Genomic DNA, 15511 nt, shown 5'->3' on the forward strand with positions numbered 1-15511 from the left:
CGTGGTACTTTGCCACTCACGTTTATTGATGGCAACCAAAGCTCATGTTTTACAGATTGCTCCTGCTTTTTACCTTCAGAGATAACTCATGCAATACAGAACGATATAGGAGTCAACACCTTCAAAAACACTGTGCTTTAATATGTTCTGGTTACATTGACACCTTACTCACAGCTGCACAGATGACCGTGACTCTTACATCGTTTTTAAATGAAGTGATACAAAGCGTTGTTATTTCTCAAAATCAGAACGAGGCCAAAGAGACCTGCATGCTGAAGCTGCGGCCCCATTTTCATGTTGCTATAAAGAAGCTTTTGACCCCGACGTGATTTGAACACGTAACCTTCTGATCTGGAGTCAGACGCGCTACCGTTGCGCCACGAGGTCTAATACGTAGAAGTCTAGCTAAAAAAATGGAACAAGGCAGTCAGATGTTTTAGTTCAATAGCTCTTCCAATGTATTTTGATTTTTTTCATTCCCTCTCGTCTGCCTTAAAGTTTCACCAATTCAAGAGGAGAGTAATGGTGAGGGAAGAACGTACCAAAGGGAGGGAATCTTCAGGCAGAATCCCTGAGCTCTCTGCTTTCTTCTCAACCTGAGTAGTCTATGCATGATTCTGTGTTAGTATCTGTCGATTCGGCCCTTGAAAGGCAATACAGCTAAAGGTAACTTTTCTTGTTTATCATGCACCTGAGATGTAACAAAACGGAGGACCTTTCAAGAAAGGCTCTTGAGCAGAGTTACTTCAGAAAGTGAAGTAACGAAAAGAAAAACTTTCTCATGTTACAATAGATTGGTGAGTGTGAAGAATAGCATCAAGTTAAAGACCTGGCAAGATTGGAACGAAGATGAGAAGAAAGTAAATGTGTTTTAGTTTAGTTTCTTATTTTTCCATGAGTATTCAAGTGTTAGTGACTACATGAAGTTTTGATTCTTCAGTTTGCGTTGAAGACAACCATTGATTGGACCTTACGGACTGTCAGCGGAAGTCCATTCCACCACCTTGTGGACTGACAGAGAAGATTCTTGTTGCATGTCTTGTCGGCATCTTGAAGGGATGGTGGCACGAATAAAGCAATAATAGAGGCTTAAAGGCAGCCAGGTGCTGTAGTGGCTTGATAAGTGCTTTTATGCATGTGAGAAGCGATCCAGTTATGGGAGACTGCAATGGCCAAGATGCAAGGTAAAGAGACATATGTAGGTGTTGGTGGTATAGTGGTGAGCATAGCTGCCTTCCAAGCAGTTGACCCGGGTTCGATTCCCGGCCAACGCATCTCATTATACATGGATACCTGATGTTATTCACAAAACGTGGTACTTTGCCACTCACGTTTATTGATGGCAACCAAAGCTCATGTTTTACAGATTGCTCCTGCTTTTTACCTTCAGAGATAACTCATGCAATACAGAACGATATAGGAGTCAACACCTTCAAAAACACTGTGCTTTAATATGTTCTGGTTACATTGACACCTTACTCACAGCTGCACAGATGACCGTGACTCTTACATCGTTTTTAAATGAAGTGATACAAAGCGTTGTTATTTCTCAAAATCAGAACGAGGCCAAAGAGACCTGCATGCTGAAGCTGCGGCCCCATTTTCATGTTGCTATAAAGAAGCTTTTGACCCCGACGTGATTTGAACACGTAACCTTCTGATCTGGAGTCAGACGCGCTACCGTTGCGCCACGAGGTCTAATACGTAGAAGTCTAGCTAAAAAAATGGAACAAGGCAGTCAGATGTTTTAGTTCAATAGCTCTTCCAATGTATTTTGATTTTTTTCATTCCCTCTCGTCTGCCTTAAAGTTTCACCAATTCAAGAGGAGAGTAATGGTGAGGGAAGAACGTACCAAAGGGAGGGAATCTTCAGGCAGAATCCCTGAGCTCTCTGCTTTCTTCTCAACCTGAGTAGTCTATGCATGATTCTGTGTTAGTATCTGTCGATTCGGCCCTTGAAAGGCAATACAGCTAAAGGTAACTTTTCTTGTTTATCATGCACCTGAGATGTAACAAAACGGAGGACCTTTCAAGAAAGGCTCTTGAGCAGAGTTACTTCAGAAAGTGAAGTAACGAAAAGAAAAACTTTCTCATGTTACAATAGATTGGTGAGTGTGAAGAATAGCATCAAGTTAAAGACCTGGCAAGATTGGAACGAAGATGAGAAGAAAGTAAATGTGTTTTAGTTTAGTTTCTTATTTTTCCATGAGTATTCAAGTCTTAGTGACTACATAAAGTTTTGATTCTTCAGTTTGCGTTGAAGACAACCATTGATTGGACCTTACGGACTGTCAGCGGAAGTCCATTCCACCACCTTGTGGACTGACAGAGAAGATTCTTGTTGCATGTCTTGTCGGCATCTTGAAGGGATGGTGGCACGAATAAAGCAATAATAGAGGCTTAAAGGCAGCCAGGTGCTGTAGTGGCTTGATAAGTGCTTTTATGCATGTGAGAAGCGATCCAGTTATGGGAGACTGCAATGGCCAAGATGCAAGGTAAAGAGACATATGTAGGTGTTGGTGGTATAGTGGTGAGCATAGCTGCCTTCCAAGCAGTTGACCCGGGTTCGATTCCCGGCCAACGCATCTCATTATACATGGATACCTGATGTTATTCACAAAACGTGGTACTTTGCCACTCACGTTTATTGATGGCAACCAAAGCTCATGTTTTACAGATTGCTCCTGCTTTTTACCTTCAGAGATAACTCATGCAATACAGAACGATATAGGAGTCAACACCTTCAAAAACACTGTGCTTTAATATGTTCTGGTTACATTGACACCTTACTCACAGCTGCACAGATGACCGTGACTCTTACATCGTTTTTAAATGAAGTGATACAAAGCGTTGTTATTTCTCAAAATCAGAACGAGGCCAAAGAGACCTGCATGCTGAAGCTGCGGCCCCATTTTCATGTTGCTATAAAGAAGCTTTTGACCCCGACGTGATTTGAACACGTAACCTTCTGATCTGGAGTCAGACGCGCTACCGTTGCGCCACGAGGTCTAATACGTAGAAGTCTAGCTAAAAAAATGGAACAAGGCAGTCAGATGTTTTAGTTCAATAGCTCTTCCAATGTATTTTGATTTTTTTCATTCCCTCTCGTCTGCCTTAAAGTTTCACCAATTCAAGAGGAGAGTAATGATGAGGGAAGAACGTACCAAAGGGAGGGAATCTTCAGGCAGAATCCCTGAGCTCTCTGCTTTCTTCTCAACCTGAGTAGTCTATGCATGATTCTGTGTTAGTATCTGTCGATTCGGCCCTTGAAAGGCAATACAGCTAAAGGTAACTTTTCTTGTTTATCATGCACCTGAGATGTAACAAAACGGAGGACCTTTCAAGAAAGGCTCTTGAGCAGAGTTACTTCAGAAAGTGAAGTAACGAAAAGAAAAACTTTCTCATGTTACAATAGATTGGTGAGTGTGAAGAATAGCATCAAGTTAAAGACCTGGCAAGATTGGAACGAAGATGAGAAGAAAGTAAATGTGTTTTAGTTTAGTTTCTTATTTTTCCATGAGTATTCAAGTCTTAGTGACTACATAAAGTTTTGATTCTTCAGTTTGCGTTGAAGACAACCATTGATTGGACCTTACGGACTGTCAGCGGAAGTCCATTCCACCACCTTGTGGACTGACAGAGAAGATTCTTGTTGCATGTCTTGTCGGCATCTTGAAGGGATGGTGGCACGAATAAAGCAATAATAGAGGCTTAAAGGCAGCCAGGTGCTGTAGTGGCTTGATAAGTGCTTTTATGCATGTGAGAAGCGATCCAGTTATGGGAGACTGCAATGGCCAAGATGCAAGGTAAAGAGACATATGTAGGTGTTGGTGGTATAGTGGTGAGCATAGCTGCCTTCCAAGCAGTTGACCCGGGTTCGATTCCCGGCCAACGCATCTCATTATACATGGATACCTGATGTTATTCACAAAACGTGGTACTTTGCCACTCACGTTTATTGATGGCAACCAAAGCTCATGTTTTACAGATTGCTCCTGCTTTTTACCTTCAGAGATAACTCATGCAATACAGAACGATATAGGAGTCAACACCTTCAAAAACACTGTGCTTTAATATGTTCTGGTTACATTGACACCTTACTCACAGCTGCACAGATGACCGTGACTCTTACATCGTTTTTAAATGAAGTGATACAAAGCGTTGTTATTTCTCAAAATCAGAACGAGGCCAAAGAGACCTGCATGCTGAAGCTGCGGCCCCATTTTCATGTTGCTTTAAAGAAGCTTTTGACCCCGACGTGATTTGAACACGTAACCTTCTGATCTGGAGTCAGACGCGCTACCGTTGCGCCACGAGGTCTAATACGTAGAAGTCTAGCTAAAAAAATGGAACAAGGCAGTCAGATGTTTTAGTTCAATAGCTCTTCCAATGTATTTTGATTTTTTTCATTCCCTCTCGTCTGCCTTAAAGTTTCACCAATTCAAGAGGAGAGTAATGGTGAGGGAAGAACGTACCAAAGGGAGGGAATCTTCAGGCAGAATCCCTGAGCTCTCTGCTTTCTTCTCAACCTGAGTAGTCTATGCATGATTCTGTGTTAGTATCTGTCGATTCGGCCCTTGAAAGGCAATACAGCTAAAGGTAACTTTTCTTGTTTATCATGCACCTGAGATGTAACAAAACGGAGGACCTTTCAAGAAAGGCTCTTGAGCAGAGTTACTTCAGAAAGTGAAGTAACGAAAAGAAAAACTTTCTCATGTTACAATAGATTGGTGAGTGTGAAGAATAGCATCAAGTTAAAGACCTGGCAAGATTGGAACGAAGATGAGAAGAAAGTAAATGTGTTTTAGTTTAGTTTCTTATTTTTCCATGAGTATTCAAGTCTTAGTGACTACATAAAGTTTTGATTCTTCAGTTTGCGTTGAAGACAACCATTGATTGGACCTTACGGACTGTCAGCGGAAGTCCATTCCACCACCTTGTGGACTGACAGAGAAGATTCTTGTTGCATGTCTTGTCGGCATCTTGAAGGGATGGTGGCACGAATAAAGCAATAATAGAGGCTTAAAGGCAGCCAGGTGCTGTAGTGGCTTGATAAGTGCTTTTATGCATGTGAGAAGCGATCCAGTTATGGGAGACTGCAATGGCCAAGATGCAAGGTAAAGAGACATATGTAGGTGTTGGTGGTATAGTGGTGAGCATAGCTGCCTTCCAAGCAGTTGACCCGGGTTCGATTCCCGGCCAACGCATCTCATTATACATGGATACCTGATGTTATTCACAAAACGTGGTACTTTGCCACTCACGTTTATTGATGGCAACCAAAGCTCATGTTTTACAGATTGCTCCAGTTTTTACCTTCAGAGATAACTCATGCAATACAGAACGATATAGGAGTCAACACCTTCAAAAACACTGTGCTTTAATATGTTCTGGTTACATTGACACCTTACTCACAGCTGCACAGATGACCGTGACTCTTACATCGTTTTTAAATGAAGTGATACAAAGCGTTGTTATTTCTCAAAATCAGAACGAGGCCAAAGAGACCTGCATGCTGAAGCTGCGGCCCCATTTTCATGTTGCTTTAAAGAAGCTTTTGACCCCGACGTGATTTGAACACGTAACCTTCTGATCTGGAGTCAGACGCGCTACCGTTGCGCCACGAGGTCTAATACGTAGAAGTCTAGCTAAAAAAATGGAACAAGGCAGTCAGATGTTTTAGTTCAATAGCTCTTCCAATGTATTTTGATTTTTTTCATTCCCTCTCGTCTGCCTTAAAGTTTCACCAATTCAAGAGGAGAGTAATGGTGAGGGAAGAACGTACCAAAGGGAGGGAATCTTCAGGCAGAATCCCTGAGCTCTCTGCTTTCTTCTCAACCTGAGTAGTCTATGCATGATTCTGTGTTAGTATCTGTCGATTCGGCCCTTGAAAGGCAATACAGCTAAAGGTAACTTTTCTTGTTTATCATGCACCTGAGATGTAACAAAACGGAGGACCTTTCAAGAAAGGCTCTTGAGCAGAGTTACTTCAGAAAGTGAAGTAACGAAAAGAAAAACTTTCTCATGTTACAATAGATTGGTGAGTGTGAAGAATAGCATCAAGTTAAAGACCTGGCAAGATTGGAACGAAGATGAGAAGAAAGTAAATGTGTTTTAGTTTAGTTTCTTATTTTTCCATGAGTATTCAAGTCTTAGTGACTACATAAAGTTTTGATTCTTCAGTTTGCGTTGAAGACAACCATTGATTGGACCTTACGGACTGTCAGCGGAAGTCCATTCCACCACCTTGTGGACTGACAGAGAAGATTCTTGTTGCATGTCTTGTCGGCATCTTGAAGGGATGGTGGCACGAATAAAGCAATAATAGAGGCTTAAAGGCAGCCAGGTGCTGTAGTGGCTTGATAAGTGCTTTTATGCATGTGAGAAGCGATCCAGTTATGGGAGACTGCAATGGCCAAGATGCAAGGTAAAGAGACATATGTAGGTGTTGGTGGTATAGTGGTGAGCATAGCTGCCTTCCAAGCAGTTGACCCGGGTTCGATTCCCGGCCAACGCATCTCATTATACATGGATACCTGATGTTATTCACAAAACGTGGTACTTTGCCACTCACGTTTATTGATGGCAACCAAAGCTCATGTTTTACAGATTGCTCCTGCTTTTTACCTTCAGAGATAACTCATGCAATACAGAACGATATAGGAGTCAACACCTTCAAAAACACTGTGCTTTAATATGTTCTGGTTACATTGACACCTTACTCACAGCTGCACAGATGACCGTGACTCTTACATCGTTTTTAAATGAAGTGATACAAAGCGTTGTTATTTCTCAAAATCAGAACGAGGCCAAAGAGACCTGCATGCTGAAGCTGCGGCCCCATTTTCATGTTGCTATAAAGAAGCTTTTGACCCCGACGTGATTTGAACACGTAACCTTCTGATCTGGAGTCAGACGCGCTACCGTTGCGCCACGAGGTCTAATACGTAGAAGTCTAGCTAAAAAAATGGAACAAGGCAGTCAGATGTTTTAGTTCAATAGCTCTTCCAATGTATTTTGATTTTTTTCATTCCCTCTCGTCTGCCTTAAAGTTTCACCAATTCAAGAGGAGAGTAATGGTGAGGGAAGAACGTACCAAAGGGAGGGAATCTTCAGGCAGAATCCCTGAGCTCTCTGCTTTCTTCTCAACCTGAGTAGTCTATGCATGATTCTGTGTTAGTATCTGTCGATTCGGCCCTTGAAAGGCAATACAGCTAAAGGTAACTTTTCTTGTTTATCATGCACCTGAGATGTAACAAAACGGAGGACCTTTCAAGAAAGGCTCTTGAGCAGAGTTACTTCAGAAAGTGAAGTAACGAAAAGAAAAACTTTCTCATGTTACAATAGATTGGTGAGTGTGAAGAATAGCATCAAGTTAAAGACCTGGCAAGATTGGAACGAAGATGAGAAGAAAGTAAATGTGTTTTAGTTTAGTTTCTTATTTTTCCATGAGTATTCAAGTCTTAGTGACTACATAAAGTTTTGATTCTTCAGTTTGCGTTGAAGACAACCATTGATTGGACCTTACGGACTGTCAGCGGAAGTCCATTCCACCACCTTGTGGACTGACAGAGAAGATTCTTGTTGCATGTCTTGTCGGCATCTTGAAGGGATGGTGGCACGAATAAAGCAATAATAGAGGCTTAAAGGCAGCCAGGTGCTGTAGTGGCTTGATAAGTGCTTTTATGCATGTGAGAAGCGATCCAGTTATGGGAGACTGCAATGGCCAAGATGCAAGGTAAAGAGACATATGTAGGTGTTGGTGGTATAGTGGTGAGCATAGCTGCCTTCCAAGCAGTTGACCCGGGTTCGATTCCCGGCCAACGCATCTCATTATACATGGATACCTGATGTTATTCACAAAACGTGGTACTTTGCCACTCACGTTTATTGATGGCAACCAAAGCTCATGTTTTACAGATTGCTCCTGCTTTTTACCTTCAGAGATAACTCATGCAATACAGAACGATATAGGAGTCAACACCTTCAAAAACACTGTGCTTTAATATGTTCTGGTTACATTGACACCTTACTCACAGCTGCACAGATGACCGTGACTCTTACATCGTTTTTAAATGAAGTGATACAAAGCGTTGTTATTTCTCAAAATCAGAACGAGGCCAAAGAGACCTGCATGCTGAAGCTGCGGCCCCATTTTCATGTTGCTATAAAGAAGCTTTTGACCCCGACGTGATTTGAACACGTAACCTTCTGATCTGGAGTCAGACGCGCTACCGTTGCGCCACGAGGTCTAATACGTAGAAGTCTAGCTAAAAAAATGGAACAAGGCAGTCAGATGTTTTAGTTCAATAGCTCTTCCAATGTATTTTGATTTTTTTCATTCCCTCTCGTCTGCCTTAAAGTTTCACCAATTCAAGAGGAGAGTAATGGTGAGGGAAGAACGTACCAAAGGGAGGGAATCTTCAGGCAGAATCCCTGAGCTCTCTGCTTTCTTCTCAACCTGAGTAGTCTATGCATGATTCTGTGTTAGTATCTGTCGATTCGGCCCTTGAAAGGCAATACAGCTAAAGGTAACTTTTCTTGTTTATCATGCACCTGAGATGTAACAAAACGGAGGACCTTTCAAGAAAGGCTCTTGAGCAGAGTTACTTCAGAAAGTGAAGTAACGAAAAGAAAAACTTTCTCATGTTACAATAGATTGGTGAGTGTGAAGAATAGCATCAAGTTAAAGACCTGGCAAGATTGGAACGAAGATGAGAAGAAAGTAAATGTGTTTTAGTTTAGTTTCTTATTTTTCCATGAGTATTCAAGTCTTAGTGACTACATAAAGTTTTGATTCTTCAGTTTGCGTTGAAGACAACCATTGATTGGACCTTACGGACTGTCAGCGGAAGTCCATTCCACCACCTTGTGGACTGACAGAGAAGATTCTTGTTGCATGTCTTGTCGGCATCTTGAAGGGATGGTGGCACGAATAAAGCAATAATAGAGGCTTAAAGGCAGCCAGGTGCTGTAGTGGCTTGATAAGTGCTTTTATGCATGTGAGAAGCGATCCAGTTATGGGAGACTGCAATGGCCAAGATGCAAGGTAAAGAGACATATGTAGGTGTTGGTGGTATAGTGGTGAGCATAGCTGCCTTCCAAGCAGTTGACCCGGGTTCGATTCCCGGCCAACGCATCTCATTATACATGGATACCTGATGTTATTCACAAAACGTGGTACTTTGCCACTCACGTTTATTGATGGCAACCAAAGCTCATGTTTTACAGATTGCTCCTGCTTTTTACCTTCAGAGATAACTCATGCAATACAGAACGATATAGGAGTCAACACCTTCAAAAACACTGTGCTTTAATATGTTCTGGTTACATTGACACCTTACTCACAGCTGCACAGATGACCGTGACTCTTACATCGTTTTTAAATGAAGTGATACAAAGCGTTGTTATTTCTCAAAATCAGAACGAGGCCAAAGAGACCTGCATGCTGAAGCTGCGGCCCCATTTTCATGTTGCTTTAAAGAAGCTTTTGACCCCGACGTGATTTGAACACGTAACCTTCTGATCTGGAGTCAGACGCGCTACCGTTGCGCCACGAGGTCTAATACGTAGAAGTCTAGCTAAAAAAATGGAACAAGGCAGTCAGATGTTTTAGTTCAATAGCTCTTCCAATGTATTTTGATTTTTTTCATTCCCTCTCGTCTGCCTTAAAGTTTCACCAATTCAAGAGGAGAGTAATGGTGAGGGAAGAACGTACCAAAGGGAGGGAATCTTCAGGCAGAATCCCTGAGCTCTCTGCTTTCTTCTCAACCTGAGTAGTCTATGCATGATTCTGTGTTAGTATCTGTCGATTCGGCCCTTGAAAGGCAATACAGCTAAAGGTAACTTTTCTTGTTTATCATGCACCTGAGATGTAACAAAACGGAGGACCTTTCAAGAAAGGCTCTTGAGCAGAGTTACTTCAGAAAGTGAAGTAACGAAAAGAAAAACTTTCTCATGTTACAATAGATTGGTGAGTGTGAAGAATAGCATCAAGTTAAAGACCTGGCAAGATTGGAACGAAGATGAGAAGAAAGTAAATGTGTTTTAGTTTAGTTTCTTATTTTTCCATGAGTATTCAAGTCTTAGTGACTACATAAAGTTTTGATTCTTCAGTTTGCGTTGAAGACAACCATTGATTGGACCTTACGGACTGTCAGCGGAAGTCCATTCCACCACCTTGTGGACTGACAGAGAAGATTCTTGTTGCATGTCTTGTCGGCATCTTGAAGGGATGGTGGCACGAATAAAGCAATAATAGAGGCTTAAAGGCAGCCAGGTGCTGTAGTGGCTTGATAAGTGCTTTTATGCATGTGAGAAGCGATCCAGTTATGGGAGACTGCAATGGCCAAGATGCAAGGTAAAGAGACATATGTAGGTGTTGGTGGTATAGTGGTGAGCATAGCTGCCTTCCAAGCAGTTGACCCGGGTTCGATTCCCGGCCAACGCATCTCATTATACATGGATACCTGATGTTATTCACAAAACGTGGTACTTTGCCACTCACGTTTATTGATGGCAACCAAAGCTCATGTTTTACAGATTGCTCCTGCTTTTTACCTTCAGAGATAACTCATGCAATACAGAACGATATAGGAGTCAACACCTTCAAAAACACTGTGCTTTAATATGTTCTGGTTACATTGACACCTTACTCACAGCTGCACAGATGACCGTGACTCTTACATCGTTTTTAAATGAAGTGATACAAAGCGTTGTTATTTCTCAAAATCAGAACGAGGCCAAAGAGACCTGCATGCTGAAGCTGCGGCCCCATTTTCATGTTGCTTTAAAGAAGCTTTTGACCCCGACGTGATTTGAACACGTAACCTTCTGATCTGGAGTCAGACGCGCTACCGTTGCGCCACGAGGTCTAATACGTAGAAGTCTAGCTAAAAAAATGGAACAAGGCAGTCAGATGTTTTAGTTCAATAGCTCTTCCAATGTATTTTGATTTTTTTCATTCCCTCTCGTCTGCCTTAAAGTTTCACCAATTCAAGAGGAGAGTAATGGTGAGGGAAGAACGTACCAAAGGGAGGGAATCTTCAGGCAGAATCCCTGAGCTCTCTGCTTTCTTCTCAACCTGAGTAGTCTATGCATGATTCTGTGTTAGTATCTGTCGATTCGGCCCTTGAAAGGCAATACAGCTAAAGGTAACTTTTCTTGTTTATCATGCACCTGAGATGTAACAAAACGGAGGACCTTTCAAGAAAGGCTCTTGAGCAGAGTTACTTCAGAAAGTGAAGTAACGAAAAGAAAAACTTTCTCATGTTACAATAGATTGGTGAGTGTGAAGAATAGCATCAAGTTAAAGACCTGGCAAGATTGGAACGAAGATGAGAAGAAAGTAAATGTGTTTTAGTTTAGTTTCTTATTTTTCCATGAGTATTCAAGTCTTAGTGACTACATAAAGTTTTGATTCTTCAGTTTGCGTTGAAGACAACCATTGATTGGACCTTACGGACTGTCAGCGGAAGTCCATTCCACCACCTTGTGGACTGACAGAGAAGATTCTTGTTGCATGTCTTGTCGGCATCTTGAAGGGATGGTGGCACGAATAAAGCAATAATAGAGGCTTAAAGGCAGCCAGGTGCTGTAGTGGCTTGATAAGTGCTTTTATGCATGTGAGAAGCGATTCAGTTATGGGAGACTGCAATGGCCAAGATGCAAGGTAAAGAGACATATGTAGGCGTTGGTGGTATAGTGGTGAGCGTAGCTGCCTTCCAAGCAGTTGACCCGGGTTCGATTCCCGGCCAACGCATCTCATTATACATGGATACCTGATATTATTCACAAAACGTGGTACTTTGCCACTCACGTTTATTGATGGCAACCAAAGCTCATGTTTTACAGATTGCTCCTGCTTTTTACCTTCAGAGATAACTCATGCAATACAGAACGATATAGGAGTCAACACCTTCAAAAACACTGTGCTTTAATATGTTCTGGTTACATTGACACCTTACTCACAGCTGCACAGATGACCGTGACTCTTACATCGTTTTTAAATGAAGTGATACAAAGCGTTGTTATTTCTCAAAATCAGAATGAGGCCAAAGAGACCTGCATGCTGAAGCTGCGGCCCCATTTTCATGTTGCTATAAAGAAGCTTTTGACCCCGACGTGATTTGAACACGTAACCTTCTGATCTGGAGTCAGACGCGCTACCGTTGCGCCACGAGGTCTAATACGTAGAAGTCTAGCTAAAAAAATGGAATAAGGCAGTCAGATGTTTTAGTTCAATAGCTCTTCCAATGTATTTTGATTTTTTTCATTCCCTCTCGTCTGCCTTAAAGTTTCACCAATTCAAGAGGAGAGTAATGGTGAGGGAAAAACGTACCAAAGGGAGGGAATCTTCAGGCAGAATCCCTGAGCTCTCTGCTTTCTTCTCAACCTGAGTAGTCTATGCATGATTCTGTGTTAGTATCTGTCGATTCGGCCCTTGAAAGGCAATACAGCTAAAGGTAACGTTTCTTGTTTATCATGCACCTGAGATGTAACAAAACGGAGGACCTTTCAAGAAAGGCTCTTGAGCAGAGTTACTTCAGAAAGTGAAGTAACGAAAAGAAAAACATTCTCATGTTACAATAGATTGGTGAGTGTGAAGAATAGCATCAAGTTAAAGACCTGGCAAGATTGGAACGAAGATGAGAAGAAAGTAAATGTGTTTTAGTTTAGTTTCTTATTTTTCCATGAGTATTCAAGTCTTAGTGACTACATAAAGTTTTGATTCTTCAGTTTGCGTTGAAGACAACCATTGATTGGACCTTACGGACTGTCAGCGGAAGTCCATTCCACCACCTTGTGGACTGACAGAGAAGATTCTTGTTGCATGTCTTGTCGGCATCTTGAAGGGATGGTGGCACGAATAAAGCAATAATAGAGGCTTAAAGGCAGCCAGGTGCTGTAGTGGCTTGATAAGTGCTTTTATGCATGTGAGAAGCGATCCAGTTATGGGAGACTGCAATGGCCAAGATGCAAGGTAAAGAGACATATGTAGGTGTTGGTGGTATAGTGGTGAGCATAGCTGCCTTCCAAGCAGTTGACCCGGGTTCGATTCCCGGCCAACGCATCTCATTATACATGGATACCTGATGTTATTCACAAAACGTGGTACTTTGCCACTCACGTTTATTGATGGCAACCAAAGCTCATGTTTTACAGATTGCTCCTGCTTTTTACCTTCAGAGATAACTCATGCAATACAGAACGATATAGGAGTCAACACCTTCAAAAACACTGTGCTTTAATATGTTCTGGTTACATTGACACCTTACTCACAGCTGCACAGATGACCGTGACTCTTACATCGTTTTTAAATGAAGTGATACAAAGCGTTGTTATTTCTCAAAATCAGAACGAGGCCAAAGAGACCTGCATGCTGAAGCTGCGGCCCCATTTTCATGTTGCTATAAAGAAGCTTTTGACCCCGACGTGATTTGAACACGTAACCTTCTGACCTGGAGTCAGACGCGCTACCGTTGCGCCACGAGGTCTAATACGTAGAAGTCTAGCTAAAAAAATGGAACAAGGCAGTCAGATGTTTTAGTTCAATAGCTCTTCCAATGTATTTTGATTTTTTTCATTCCCTCTCGTCTGCCTTAAAGTTTCACCAATTCAAGAGGAGAGTAATGGTGAGGGAAGAACGTACCAAAGGGAGGGAATCTTCAGGCAGAATCCCTGAGCTCTCTGCTTTCTTCTCAACCTGAGTAGTCTATGCATGATTCTGTGTTAGTATCTGTCGATTCGGCCCTTGAAAGGCAATACAGCTAAAGGTAACTTTTCTTGTTTATCATGCACCTGAGATGTAACAAAACGGAGGACCTTTCAAGAAAGGCTCTTGAGCAGAGTTACTTCAGAAAGTGAAGTAACGAAAAGAAAAACTTTCTCATGTTACAATAGATTGGTGAGTGTGAAGAATAGCATCAAGTTAAAGACCTGGCAAGATTGGAACGAAGATGAGAAGAAAGTAAATGTGTTTTAGTTTAGTTTCTTATTTTTCCATGAGTATTCAAGTCTTAGTGACTACATAAAGTTTTGATTCTTCAGTTTGCGTTGAAGACAACCATTGATTGGACCTTACGGACTGTCAGCGGAAGTCCATTCCACCACCTTGTGGACTGACAGAGAAGATTCTTGTTGCATGTCTTGTCGGCATCTTGAAGGGATGGTGGCACGAATAAAGCAATAATAGAGGCTTAAAGGCAGCCAGGTGCTGTAGTGGCTTGATAAGTGCTTTTATGCATGTGAGAAGCGATCCAGTTATGGGAGACTGCAATGGCCAAGATGCAAGGTAAAGAGACATATGTAGGTGTTGGTGGTATAGTGGTGAGCATAGCTGCCTTCCAAGCAGTTGACCCGGGTTCGATTCCCGGCCAACGCATCTCATTATACATGGATACCTGATGTTATTCACAAAACGTGGTACTTTGCCACTCACGTTTATTGATGGCAACCAAAGCTCATGTTTTACAGATTGCTCCTGCTTTTTACCTTCAGAGATAACTCATGCAATACAGAACGATATAGGAGTCAACACCTTCAAAAACACTGTGCTTTAATATGTTCTGGTTACATTGACACCTTACTCACAGCTGCACAGATGACCGTGACTCTTACATCGTTTTTAAATGAAGTGATACAAAGCGTTGTTATTTCTCAAAATCAGAACGAGGCCAAAGAGACCTGCATGCTGAAGCTGCGGCCCCATTTTCATGTTGCTATAAAGAAGCTTTTGACCCCGACGTGATTTGAACACGTAACCTTCTGATCTGGAGTCAGACGCGCTACCGTTGCGCCACGAGGTCTAATACGTAGAAGTCTAGCTAAAAAAATGGAACAAGGCAGTCAGATGTTTTAGTTCAATAGCTCTTCCAATGTATTTTGATTTTTTTCATTCCCTCTCGTCTGCCTTAAAGTTTCACCAATTCAAGAGGAGAGTAATGGTGAGGGAAGAACGTACCAAAGGGAGGGAATCTTCAGGCAGAATCCCTGAGCTCTCTGCTTTCTTCTCAACCTGAGTAGTCTATGCATGATTCTGTGTTAGTATCTGTCGATTCGGCCCTTGAAAGGCAATACAGCTAAAGGTAACTTTTCTTGTTTATCATGCACCTGAGATGTAACAAAACGGAGGACCTTTCAAGAAAGGCTCTTGAGCAGAGTTACTTCAGAAAGTGAAGTAACGAAAAGAAAAACTTTCTCATGTTACAATAGATTGGTGAGTGTGAAGAATAGCATCAAGTTAAAGACCTGGCAAGATTGGAACGAAGATGAGAAGAAAGTAAATGTGTTTTAGTTTAGTTTCTTATTTTTCCATGAGTATTCAAGTCTTAGTGACTACATAAAGTTTTGATTCTTCAGTTTGCGTTGAAGACAACCATTGATTGGACCTTACGGACTGTCAGCGGAAGTCCATTCCACCACCTTGTGGACTGACAGAGAAGATTCTTGTTGCATGTCTTGTCGGCATCTTGAAGGGATGGTGGCACGAATAAAGCAATAATAGAGGCTT

The 15511-nt window shown here is 41.9% G+C and overlaps 23 non-coding genes across 23 annotated transcripts; 11 read left to right on the top strand and 12 right to left on the bottom strand.

Annotated features, from left to right (window-relative positions):
• Nucleotides 1-315: 315 nt before the first annotated feature.
• On the bottom strand, nt 316-387 carry trnaw-cca (transfer RNA tryptophan (anticodon CCA)). The gene has a single exon. It is a non-coding gene; the product is annotated as a tRNA-Trp (tRNA).
• An 815-nt stretch (nt 388-1202) lies between these two features.
• trnag-ucc (transfer RNA glycine (anticodon UCC)) lies at nt 1203-1274 on the top strand. Its single transcript has one exon. It is a non-coding gene; the product is annotated as a tRNA-Gly (tRNA).
• A 352-nt stretch (nt 1275-1626) lies between these two features.
• trnaw-cca (transfer RNA tryptophan (anticodon CCA)) lies at nt 1627-1698 on the bottom strand. Its single transcript has one exon. It is a non-coding gene; the product is annotated as a tRNA-Trp (tRNA).
• Nucleotides 1699-2513: 815 nt separating this feature from the next.
• On the top strand, nt 2514-2585 carry trnag-ucc (transfer RNA glycine (anticodon UCC)). The gene has a single exon. It is a non-coding gene; the product is annotated as a tRNA-Gly (tRNA).
• Nucleotides 2586-2937: 352 nt separating this feature from the next.
• trnaw-cca (transfer RNA tryptophan (anticodon CCA)) lies at nt 2938-3009 on the bottom strand. The gene has a single exon. It is a non-coding gene; the product is annotated as a tRNA-Trp (tRNA).
• An 815-nt stretch (nt 3010-3824) lies between these two features.
• On the top strand, nt 3825-3896 carry trnag-ucc (transfer RNA glycine (anticodon UCC)). Its single transcript has one exon. It is a non-coding gene; the product is annotated as a tRNA-Gly (tRNA).
• A 352-nt stretch (nt 3897-4248) lies between these two features.
• On the bottom strand, nt 4249-4320 carry trnaw-cca (transfer RNA tryptophan (anticodon CCA)). Its single transcript has one exon. It is a non-coding gene; the product is annotated as a tRNA-Trp (tRNA).
• Nucleotides 4321-5135: 815 nt separating this feature from the next.
• trnag-ucc (transfer RNA glycine (anticodon UCC)) lies at nt 5136-5207 on the top strand. The gene has a single exon. It is a non-coding gene; the product is annotated as a tRNA-Gly (tRNA).
• Nucleotides 5208-5558: 351 nt separating this feature from the next.
• On the bottom strand, nt 5559-5630 carry trnaw-cca (transfer RNA tryptophan (anticodon CCA)). The gene has a single exon. It is a non-coding gene; the product is annotated as a tRNA-Trp (tRNA).
• An 815-nt stretch (nt 5631-6445) lies between these two features.
• Nucleotides 6446-6517, top strand: trnag-ucc (transfer RNA glycine (anticodon UCC)). The gene has a single exon. It is a non-coding gene; the product is annotated as a tRNA-Gly (tRNA).
• Nucleotides 6518-6869: 352 nt separating this feature from the next.
• trnaw-cca (transfer RNA tryptophan (anticodon CCA)) lies at nt 6870-6941 on the bottom strand. Its single transcript has one exon. It is a non-coding gene; the product is annotated as a tRNA-Trp (tRNA).
• An 815-nt stretch (nt 6942-7756) lies between these two features.
• On the top strand, nt 7757-7828 carry trnag-ucc (transfer RNA glycine (anticodon UCC)). The gene has a single exon. It is a non-coding gene; the product is annotated as a tRNA-Gly (tRNA).
• Nucleotides 7829-8180: 352 nt separating this feature from the next.
• On the bottom strand, nt 8181-8252 carry trnaw-cca (transfer RNA tryptophan (anticodon CCA)). The gene has a single exon. It is a non-coding gene; the product is annotated as a tRNA-Trp (tRNA).
• Nucleotides 8253-9067: 815 nt separating this feature from the next.
• On the top strand, nt 9068-9139 carry trnag-ucc (transfer RNA glycine (anticodon UCC)). The gene has a single exon. It is a non-coding gene; the product is annotated as a tRNA-Gly (tRNA).
• A 352-nt stretch (nt 9140-9491) lies between these two features.
• Nucleotides 9492-9563, bottom strand: trnaw-cca (transfer RNA tryptophan (anticodon CCA)). Its single transcript has one exon. It is a non-coding gene; the product is annotated as a tRNA-Trp (tRNA).
• Nucleotides 9564-10378: 815 nt separating this feature from the next.
• Nucleotides 10379-10450, top strand: trnag-ucc (transfer RNA glycine (anticodon UCC)). Its single transcript has one exon. It is a non-coding gene; the product is annotated as a tRNA-Gly (tRNA).
• Nucleotides 10451-10802: 352 nt separating this feature from the next.
• trnaw-cca (transfer RNA tryptophan (anticodon CCA)) lies at nt 10803-10874 on the bottom strand. The gene has a single exon. It is a non-coding gene; the product is annotated as a tRNA-Trp (tRNA).
• An 815-nt stretch (nt 10875-11689) lies between these two features.
• Nucleotides 11690-11761, top strand: trnag-ucc (transfer RNA glycine (anticodon UCC)). Its single transcript has one exon. It is a non-coding gene; the product is annotated as a tRNA-Gly (tRNA).
• Nucleotides 11762-12113: 352 nt separating this feature from the next.
• On the bottom strand, nt 12114-12185 carry trnaw-cca (transfer RNA tryptophan (anticodon CCA)). The gene has a single exon. It is a non-coding gene; the product is annotated as a tRNA-Trp (tRNA).
• An 815-nt stretch (nt 12186-13000) lies between these two features.
• On the top strand, nt 13001-13072 carry trnag-ucc (transfer RNA glycine (anticodon UCC)). Its single transcript has one exon. It is a non-coding gene; the product is annotated as a tRNA-Gly (tRNA).
• Nucleotides 13073-13424: 352 nt separating this feature from the next.
• On the bottom strand, nt 13425-13496 carry trnaw-cca (transfer RNA tryptophan (anticodon CCA)). The gene has a single exon. It is a non-coding gene; the product is annotated as a tRNA-Trp (tRNA).
• Nucleotides 13497-14311: 815 nt separating this feature from the next.
• Nucleotides 14312-14383, top strand: trnag-ucc (transfer RNA glycine (anticodon UCC)). Its single transcript has one exon. It is a non-coding gene; the product is annotated as a tRNA-Gly (tRNA).
• Nucleotides 14384-14735: 352 nt separating this feature from the next.
• On the bottom strand, nt 14736-14807 carry trnaw-cca (transfer RNA tryptophan (anticodon CCA)). Its single transcript has one exon. It is a non-coding gene; the product is annotated as a tRNA-Trp (tRNA).
• Between the last annotated feature and the right edge of the window lie 704 nt (nt 14808-15511).

This window comes from Brachyhypopomus gauderio, unplaced genomic scaffold (assembly GCF_052324685.1).
Source record: "Brachyhypopomus gauderio isolate BG-103 unplaced genomic scaffold, BGAUD_0.2 sc92, whole genome shotgun sequence".
Classification (NCBI taxonomy): domain Eukaryota; kingdom Metazoa; phylum Chordata; class Actinopteri; order Gymnotiformes; family Hypopomidae; genus Brachyhypopomus; species Brachyhypopomus gauderio.